The following is an 11,177-nucleotide window of genomic DNA, read 5'->3' on the forward strand; positions in this document are numbered from 1 at the left end:
GACCCTTAGTCCTGGAATACGTTTTTTATATAGTTTTCGACTATAATTATTTAAATATGCTTACACATACATTACAAAATATGCATTTCTTAAAAACTTTTAAGAAATAACACAATTCAACATTTCATAAAATATTCGCCATTTAAAAATCTGACGACGAATCATTTCGCGGAAGCTTGAATCTTGATTGTGTTCGGTTCCTCATCGAGCTTGATGATTCACCGGTACTACATATTAAACCTACATTTCATAAAACATGAAATGAGTTAGTCACTTGGCATTTAAAACATGCCTAAACAAATTCGCGAGTCAGAAACATGCAAACCACAAGTTTCAGCAGAAATTTCAAGTTTTACAAGCCGTCGCGTAGCGCGACGGCACTTAACATTTCTGTCGCGTGACGCGACACACGTCGCGGGCTGCGACCAATTTGACTGGCTCCGTCGCGTGGCACGAGGGCAGCATTTCGACAGAATGCTTATTTTCAGTTGCTGCATATTTCCAGCCAACTTAATTTTCACGGAAACAAGCATAATTTTCTCGTTTTTTATCCGATTTAAGTCACGTTTCTTCCTACGTGATCGTAATTTAATTCTCCATCATATGGAGTTAACATCCGACATCCGGATTAACAAAATTTTAGACTTTTAAGCCTTCGGCTTAAAATGTAATTATGAACTTTTGACCCGTTCATGTATTAATCAAACTAAAACTAGTTTGCTGCATTCAAATTATCATGAACCTCATTTTATATCAATTTCCTATTATTCAAGGTCCAAACCATGGGTTTCTTACATATGCTTAACCCGTTTTATTTAAATACTTATTTTGAACCGTTAAGGGTATTTAAGTACTTTTAAAGCACAATCACTTTCATCCGTTTCTAGCATCGTATCCCCACATTTCTTATCAAGTAATCTTCCACCACAACTATATGTGTGGTGGATTTAATATGGAAATCTATATGTTCCGAGTTTTACCACTCGGATTATCATTTTACGGCAAAGACTCATATAGAGTTATTTGACCCAACGATTCACACCTTTCGGTTTTTATACTTATTCTAAGTATCTATTTGCTTATAAAACTCATTTCCAAACAACCTTTAAGGGTCGTTTGCTCAATCTAGCTTACAAGGGCGTTTTGGTCAGTTTTAGTACTTTTAAATACTTATTTGACCCAAAATCCCTCTTTTTAGCTATGATTCGGTTTGAAAGGTCATTATATTTTCAAAACACAATGACAATCATGTAAATCATTCGGTTTACCTATTTAAGTAATCAACTGTCTATTTTTGACTTTATTTAACTCTCATTGAACCTTATGTTCTAAATGAGTAGTTAACCTATCATACATACCTGGCTCGGATCAATATATTGACCCGTTTTAATACCTCGCTTTAATAACCGCTAAGTATTTGCAATGCAAATATACATTCGATATTTGCTCCTGAAATCATATAATCATTCAATAATCATTAGTCGATATTGTCAAAAGGTGATATCTTCACCTTTTGACCCATTTGGTCTAAGTGATCGTTTATTTTTGCAAGATGGTATTTATTACGGTCTCTTCTAAATGACTCGCTCCGGTTTACACTGTATGGTCATTTTACTTATAAACAATTTCTCAATTCTTTTGACCCCTTTATGGCTTACACCATAAAGTGTCTTTCAAAAACTAACGGTTATCATCAACGAGTGACCGAATTATAGTTTTACCCTTATTATTTGTATTGATTTACCTTATATGGTAATCATTCAGAACTCGCTACCTATTAGTCATTGCATGACTAAATAATCATATTAGTTTTTTTTAACCATTAAACATGGTTTATTACTATTGTCTTTTGTTCCAAATCGCACATGTCGTGTCGGAACCTTATAATTTAAACAAGACTTTTTATTATTCGTAACCTATAAAACCAATAGGTATTAAATAAATAGAGTTTAAGCTTTACTTACCTTGCATCCTGATTATGCTTTTTGAAGAAATACTAACCTTCACGGTAGTATCCAACTAGGACTTCAACTCTTGGCGATCCGAACTGCTAACTGCAAAACAGAACACTGTTAGGACTCGTTATAGGATTGGGGTTATTCCTGTAACCACCCTCCGGCGTGAGAATAAGTCTCAGTTTGGGGAGAAAGTTTAAGTGTATAGAGAGAAAGAGTAAACGAGAGCAAGATGATCCATACCTTAGATGTTTGCCTCTATTTATAGTTTACCATTAGGGTTTCCCTTAACTTAGGATGGGCTCCGATAAGTTAGGGATTTGCATGATCTTCCCAAAAAGTTGGGGATTTGGTTACGTAGTTTATCCATGTAGAATAGAACATTCTAGAATAAACATGTGTAATTAATTATTTATAATAAAATAATAGGTAATGACCGGGTTGGGTTAGCCGATCCGGGTCATACCTCGTCATGCCCCCCCCAGTCCGAAGTTATGAAATGAAGTTCATGAAATCGGACTAAAAAAGGAAAAGTCAAAATTTCCCCCTTTGAGTGTATGTTTTTCTAGTGGGGTACCGTTATGCATTTTGAAAAAATGGCGGCGATGGGAAAGGATGTGACAGTTAAGTCATCATTAGGATGACAACTGTTCCTACCCTGTAATGATGCGTGTTCCCTTCCATTTGCCTTTTTGAATTCGAAAAGTTGTCCTTCCGTATAAATAGAGTTCCCGTTGAGGGTTTTAAAATTTCATTTCTTCCTTCGTTTACAACTGCGTTCTTCAACTTCTTAAATCGAAAATGGCTTCCAAAACCGGCGAATCATCTTCTTCTGCCCAAGCGAGTGCTGATGCTCTTTATTGCAAGTGGGACTTGTATCGTACAACAATCTCGTTCAAGATTATGGTATTAGGGCAGAATGGAATCCGGTACTGCCGTCGAAGACAGACACGACATTTCCGTTGAAGAAGGGTAAAATCACTCTGTTTAGTGATTTTTTCAAGTTTTGTAACTTTCGATTGCCGATCACCAACTTCTGCAAGTTGGTTCTTGACCATTACCCCATCCATATTTCTCAATTGCACCCGTTGGGGTTGGTCAAACTTCGACAATTCGAGTTTGCCTGTATCGCCTTGGGGCACATCCCTGAACTCGTCGTTTTAGGGCTTTTTTCGTCCTTGTATGGAAATCCTCCTTTTTTACTTTCGAAAAAAGGGACCCCGATGTGTCTTGCTTGAGAGACATCCCTACCAGCTCCAAGGACAAAGATTGGAAGAAAATTTTTTTTCTATATTGACGCTGGTGTTATTCCCGGAGAAATTCTCTGGAGGGAGATGGGGCCGAAAGACAAAGTTAAAGACGAAGGTCCCCTGAAAGATGCTTTTGTGGCAAACGCCCGGTACACAAGATTGTGTGGGCACCCTTTCGAGTGCACGGTAATTCCTGAGGGAGCCTTGGTGATGGCGGGGATGAGCCTACTATGGCGTGACATCAAGTTGTATCCTTCGTTTCGGAGGGATGATGAAGGTACATATCCTTTTTGCCTTGCATATGCTTTGTTAACTATGTGTGAGATAACATGTGTACATGTTGCAGGAGAATGGAGTTTGTTTTATTTTTTCGACCCCCCGTGGCATGCTGCATTGAAAGCCACGGACCGCGTGCTTGGTGAACAGGAACCGGATGTCCTGAAGGTTCACGTGGAGCAGTTTGTACTGCCAGCTGTGCCGACGGATCCGGCTGCTTATATTTCTCAGCCTCCCCCCAGCGGAGGAAGTAATTTTGCTGCCATAGAGAAGAAACCGGTCAGGATAAGAGTCACCAGGAGGAAATACATAGCCGCGGGAGCCGCTGCTTCCTCGGTTAGAGTAACTACACCCGCTGGGGGTGCTGCCGTGGAGTTGACAAGTCCGACCCATGTGTCGAAAAACGCAAGACTTTTACTGTACGTGCCCTGACTGCTTTAGAGGCTATGCAAACTGCTTACGCCCTGCCCTTGGTAAGTAATTTTGCTTGTGTGTTAGATTCTGGACTTTGTGTTTTATGTTAGTGAACTTCTGATTTAATACAGGTTCTACTGTTGGGGTCCAGGTTGAGGGTGTGTCCCCTGCCCCATTGACGTCTGTGGGAATTATAACTTCCGCTGTTGGCGAAACCAGCCTATCAGAGCTTATATTCCAGGCGAGTGTTACCGCCGCTATTAGTTGTATTATGCCGCCATCCCTGCCTACAACTGTTGTGACCGTGACAACTAGTCAAGTATCCACACCACTACCTTCAAGTGTCACGCCCTCCTCCTTGATTGATTCTCCATTGATCGTATTTTCTGCCACCGAGAAGGAGATGCCCACAGTGTCTGCTGCTCATAAGGCGACTAGTGCCGGAGGTACCGCTGTTAGCGATGCTGGGGTCCAGTAGTGGAATTGCTGATGATGGGGTCCGCTTGGGTGATGATCTTTATTTGCCTACCATCAACTGGGATCCCAATATGCAAGATAAACGCTACCAGCCCCGGTGGAAAATTGCTGAGTCTTCTAGACTGATTTTCCCCACAGTGATTCAGCATTGGGTTAAGCGGGCATACCCCCCGGCTGAGTCGGCGTATGTGGAGGGGTTGAACAATGAGAATTTGATGAATTCCACCATAGTGGACTCCATTAGTCAGCCCCGGAGGCTTGCAGAGATTCGGCGTAGGTGGATGCATAATAACAACGAGCTCCACCAAGCGCGGGCTGCTATTCAGGAGTTGAAAGATGAGAAATACCGCTTGGAGAGTCAGCTCCAAGCTGCTGGGTTGAGGGAGAGCAGGTTCTTGTCGGAGAAGAATAAGGCGGAAGATGACTTGAAACGTGTGACTGCCCACCTGGCTGAGGAGCGGATAATATGGGCCCGCGATATAGCGGAGAAGGACCGGGTCCTTGCTCATGCTAAGAATGTGCAGGAAGAGTTGGAGCGTAAAGCTATTACGGAGGCCCAAAAGGTGAGATCTGAAATGTCTGCCAGGATGGAAAAATTCTGAATTGACACTGACTTTGTGTCTCAGGTGCAGGAGCGATATCAAGCTTTAACTGTTGAGGTGGAAGCATCTAACGCTAAGGCTCGGGCCAAGCAAATGGAGTTGGAGGAGCGGGAAGAGCACCTTAGAAAACTTCAGCAACATTGTGATTCCCTTGTCTCTGAAAGGAATAAGCTTGCCCAATCTTCTGCCACTCATCAGGCGTGCCTTAAAGAGGCGGAAAGTGCCCTGGAGCAATCAAACGCTGAGGTGGACAGCCTGACTAGTCAACTGGCTGCCTTGCCGGGTGACAGGAATTGGCTAATAACCAATGGCCTGGTTGGGGCGTTTGAGTATCTCCGTCAGTCGGGACCTTTTACAGCGTTGATAGATCGCCTTTCTGCCGCAACTTATCAATCTGGCCGTCATGATGGTGTTTACAAGGGCTACTTTGAGTGCCAACAATCGGAGAAGATTACTCTCGAGTTCCACACGGCGAGGGGCAAATTTCAGGGTGACATGGCGGATGCACTCAAAGCGGCGTACAACGAACCGTTACCCGCGTATGCCGATTTGATGGACAAGGTGAACGAAGACGGCATAGATTCCCTACGCCTAATGTTGGACCCTGCGGAGGAGTCGGAGGAGGAATGAGTGTTTTCGTTTTGTTTATTCTGTACACTATTCCTCAAGATATTTTGTATGAACACTGTTTTACTTGGTTTTTGCGCAAATACTTGATTTATTTGCCAGACATTTAATGCTAATGTCACGATTGACGACGCCGCCATTCATCTGAAATGTGGCGATTTGACGTGTGATGATTATTTTTCATTAACTGTGTTGTCGTCGTCACTGTCAAACTGTTTATACTTCTATAAATTAAGTTTCTTTTTCCAAATTTGGTAATTCGAAAAGATGAGTCGGAGGAGCTATAAACAGAGACTTTCTGACATTTTCCGACGTTTGGATGCCTCAGATCGCTTGGTTCGTCTCCAAATTCCGGTGACGGAGCGATGATTAGAGGAGAAGGAGTGCCTTCTGATGATCTCTTACCCCGGGTTAGCCAGTCTTGTAAGAGCATCATATTTGAGGATCCTTCCCAAGCTGAGGCAAGTGCAGCTTCTCTATCAACTGATACTCTTATGGGAGCCGCTCCACCTGATCATGTTCAACGTTGTGGATTGGTGTATGAGCGGCGTCGCAGTGGCCATTCCGGCAGGAAACTGGTTGATGATCAGGAAGTGGTGGCCCTTCCGGTGAGTGAGGAGAATGTCGATGAGTTGATCATTGATCCTCACCTGTTGGAATATTATGGTGTAGCGTTGCACACCCCTGCAGAGGTGAGAGCAACGCTTTCCCAGAAGTAGATGTTTTGAACATGTTCGTTTTTGGTTCCCGTATGTTGGTATTTAGCAACAGGGACAAGTACTTGGTTTTTTGTAAGATAGTTGTATGTATTTATTACCAAAATACCTATCTTTTTGTAGTGGTTAATGTATCTATTACCAAGATACCCACTCTTAGCGCTGTATATTTTTGACCCTTTGACTTATATATGAAAAATATTTCGTGTCAATGATGCTTCTTTACCGTTATGTGCAGTTAAAATGCGATGGTAATTGTTAGTACCGTAAAGTGCAGTATAAATGAGATGGTGAATGTTATTGTGCATGTAAGTATTACCAAGATACCCACTCTTAGCGTTGTATATTTTTGACCCTTTGACTTATATATGAAAAATATTTCGTGTCAAGGATGCTTCTTTACCGTTATGTGCAGTTAAAATGCGATGGTAATTGTTAGTACCGTAAAGTGCAGTATAAATGAGATGGTGAATGTTATTGTGCATGTAAGTAATGAGAGATAATTATAAAAAGAAAAGAACTTTTATTAACTCAATACTTCAAAAGAGACATCGTCGGAGATGGACTGCACTTGTTTGCAAAAAGGAAAACAATCACACCCGCCGTTAGGGGCAAGGTGTTACATATAACATTTTTTCAGTTGAGCCGCGTTCCAGCTACGTGGAACCGCGGTACCATCTAGCCTTGATAGGCGGTAGGCCCCTTTGCCTAGGTCTTCTTGAATGACATAGGGGCCTTCCCAGTTGTGTCCCAATTTGCCTATGGGTTCCACTCTACTGGCCTCATTATCAAGCATGACATACTCGCCCTCCTTGAAAGTGTACTGAGCCACGCGCTGATTATAGTATTTTTTCCAGAGTCTTCTTATACTTTGCCTCGTTGATGGCGGCCGCCTCACGCCTTTCTTTGAGCATATCCAGGCCTTCCCTTAGGAGCCTGTCATTATCGTCATTAGTAGTAAGACGCCGTAGCGAGGGCAAACCAACTTCCGCGGGTATCATTGCTTCCGCGCCATAGGTTAGACTGAAGGGGGTTTCATTGTTACTCGTCTTAGGCATTGTTCGATGTGCCCATAGGGCATTCGGCCGTTCTTCCACCCAGGAGCTTCCTTCATAACCTAGCCTTCTTTTTATACCTTCCAACAAACTCCGATTTGCCCGCTCCACCTGGTCGTTTCCTTGGGGATGTGCTACAGATGTGAAGATTTGTTGAATCTGAAATTCTGCACACCAATCTTGCAAGACCCTATCTGTGAACTGCGTTCCGTTGTCACTTACCAAATATAGCGGCAGTCCGAATCGACACACAATGTGCTCCCAGAGGAACTTTTTTTTGCGTTTTCAACGGTTATTTTAGCCAGAGGTTTGGCTTCAACCCACTTGGTGAAATAGTCGATTGCCACGATAAGGTATTTTAGCTTCCCGAGGGCCAGCGGGAATGGCCCCACGATGTCAACCACCCATTTCTGGAAAGGCCAGGCCGCTGTGACTAGGATTAAGTTGTTCTTGGAACGGAGTGTTTGAGGAGCAAATTTTTGGCAACTACGGCACCTTCTGAGTTCCTCTACCGCGTCTTCATGCATCCCGGGCCAATAGTACCCCGCGCTGTGGATTTTCGCCACAACTGCCCGGGGTCCCGCGTGACTGCCACAAATGCCCGAGTGTATTTCTTGGATAAGATATTTTGCCTCTGCTGGGGATACACACCGCAGTAGTGGTCCCAAGTATGATTTCTTGTAGAGGACGCCATTGTTGACTTCATATTGCAATGCCTTGGTTTGGATCTTTTGGGCTTCACCCCTGGCGGGAGGTAATTCACCATTTGTGAGGAACTTTAGTATTGGAGTGTACCAACAGGGTTCTTCTGCCGTCAGGGCAGAAACTTCCCAGGGTTCAATAGAAGGCATTTGCAGTGTTTCTACCTTTACTTCTCTTTCCATGCCCGAAGTAGCAAGTTTGCTCAAGGCGTCTGCTATTTGGTTTTTTCCCCTATGGACGTGATTAAGCGTGGTATTATCAAAGGAAGCTATGAGCTCCTTTGTTTTAGCCAAATATTTTGCCATTGATTCACCCTTGGCCTCGTAAGTAAGTTTCATTGACTTGATTATTAACCAGCAAAGAGTCAACATACGCGTCAACTCTTGTGGCTCCCATAGATTGGGCAATCCTCAAGCCCGCGAGTAGCGCCTCATATTCTGCTTCGTTATTAGAGCATTCAAAATCAAAATGTAAGGCGTACTTCAGCCTTATTTCATCTGGGCTTATCAGCATGAGACCTGCCCCGGAACCTTCCCATTGGATGATCCATCAGTGTAAAGTTTCCACCTTTGTCTGGCTGTGCTGGATTCCGGGATATCCTGGATAGCGGGATCCTGTATTGTTTCACCCTCAGGAATTTCAGCCAAGAAGTCGGCGATCACCTGTCCCTTGATTGCTGTTCGCTTTCGATATCCGATATCCAGGGCTCCCAACTCGATTGTTCACTTAGCCAATCTTCCCGAGATCTCTGGCTTGTGCAATATTTGCTGTAGCGGGTAATTTGTTAAGATCTACACGCGATGCCCTTGAAAATATCTTCTGAGTCTCCGGGTGGCGTGAACTAGTGCTAGGACCAACTTTTCAAGTGTTGGATACCGTGTTTCAGGTCTCGCTAGAACTCGGCTGATGTAATATATGGGTGTTTGCTTCCCATCTCTTTCCACCATGAGTACCGCGCTTACCGCGTTATGAGCCGCCGCTAGATACATTTTGAGTAGTTCTTCTGGGTATGGCGTTGTCAGCATGGGTAGTTTCTCGATGAAACGTTTCATGTCTTGCAGAGCTTCTTCCGCTTTGCTGGTCCATTTGAAATTTTTCTTGTTAAGGCAATCTTTTAACGTCTTTATAAATGGCAAAGACCTCTCGGCGCGTCTTGCCAAGAATCTGTTTATAGCCACTAGACACCCATTTAACGCTTGCGCTTCTTTCAAAGTCCTAGGAGAGGGCATCCACGCTATGGTGGCTACCTTTTCCGGGTTAGCTTTAAAGTCGTCCCGGGTGACCACTACCCCCAAGAACTTGCCTTCCTCTACCCCAATTGAACATTTCTTGGGGTTGAGCTTAATATTGTATTCTCTGAACTTTTGGAAGGTTTCTTCAATATCTTCAAGCATTTGTTTTTCTTCCCTGCTCTTGATTACCAAATCGTCAACGTATACTTCTAAGTTTCTGCCGATTTGTTTTTTGAAAGCCTTGTCCATGAGCCGTTGATAAGTGGCTCCGGCGTTTCGCAAGCCGAAAGGCATTTTGGTATAACAAAAAATGCCCACATCGGTATGAAACACCGTTTTTTCTTCATCTTCCCTGGACATTTTGATCTGGTGATAACCCTTATAGGCGTCTAAGAAGCACTTGTACCTATAAGGGACCAAAGAATCAACCTTAAAGTCCATCTCGGGTAGTGGGTAGGCATCTTTGGGACATGCTTTATTCAGATCTTTAAAAGCGTTGCACATTCGTCATGTGTTGTCTGGTTTTTTGACCATCACAGGGTTTGATACCCATGTGTGATACTTTGTTTCTCTGAGAATTCCAGCTTCAACCAACTTTCGCACTTCTTTGACTACCGCTGCTTTTCGATCAGGGGCCATACTGCGTTTACCCTGTGCAATGGGTTTAATGCCCGGGAGTGTTGCTAGCTTGTGCTCTGCCTTATCCCGGGGTATCCCAGTCATGTCAGAGTGCTCAAAAGCAAAGATGTCAGCGTTCCTTCTCAGCAGCTGTTTCAGGTTGTTTTTAACTTCAGGGGAGAGGTTGTCCCCTATTATTACTGTCTGATCCAGATGGCGTGTGCTTAATACCCACCTTTTTGGGCCGATGGCGCCGGTGGGCCCTTGACGGCATCTTTTGGTATTCAATAGTTCTCCCAGCTTGTCTCGAAATACTGTTGCAATACCCCGCGGGGTGGGAAACTTCATGAACCCCCGCGTTGTAGAGACTATAGCATCCAATTTTCCCAGGGTGAACCTTCCAGTGATTACATTGTGGTAAGACTCAGCGCGCACCACAAGGAATGTAAGGAGTATGGTTCTTTCCTGAGGTTCTTGCCCGAATGTAACTGGGAAAGTAATTTGGCCAATTGGATCAACCTTCTCTCCAGTGAAACCTTAATAGGGGCGTGCACTGACTCAAGCAGCCTTCTGTCTTCCGGTTGCATTCTATTGAAGCAATGCTCGTAGATGATATCTTCAGAACTCCCAGTATCTACCAGGATTCTTCTCATGTTATAGTCACCTACCACAGCGGATTTGATTAAGGCATTAGTGGTGAGGTGTAAATCTTCCACGCGTGGCTCGATTGTCATGGTTGCTAGCATCCAGGGTTCGAGCATGGAGAAACTCCGCTTAGCCCCATTTCCCTTATCAGCATATACCATGTTTAGCTCTCGTGGCCTCTTGCCCGCCCCTTTATTGTTTTCCTCTTTGACGGGGGGCGGACCCTGTTTGATGTCTCGAACCAGATGAGCCAATTTTCCCGCCTTCATGAAATACTCGATCTGCTTCTTTAATTGAAAACGGTCATTGGTATCATGGCCGCTTCCTTTGTGTTACTCACAATACTTGTTGGTGTCTTTGTTGGGGTTGTCCTTCAGCGGCTTCGGAGGATTAAACTTGAGGTTTTCAGAGGCTAGGATTTATGCTGGAGTTTTGCTCAAGTTGGGGTAATCGGACCACTGTTTAGAGATGGATTCATTCCTTGAATAGGTGCTTTTAGACCTATCATACCGTGAGTCCGTTCGGTCACTTCTCTGATATCGTTCTCCTCTACCTTTACCTTTGGAGCCCCGCTGCTCTCTGTCATCCTGGTTTTTCTGAGCCTCTTT

Source organism: Helianthus annuus, chromosome 13, assembly GCF_002127325.2.
Source record: "Helianthus annuus cultivar XRQ/B chromosome 13, HanXRQr2.0-SUNRISE, whole genome shotgun sequence".
In the NCBI taxonomy this organism is placed as follows: domain Eukaryota; kingdom Viridiplantae; phylum Streptophyta; class Magnoliopsida; order Asterales; family Asteraceae; genus Helianthus; species Helianthus annuus.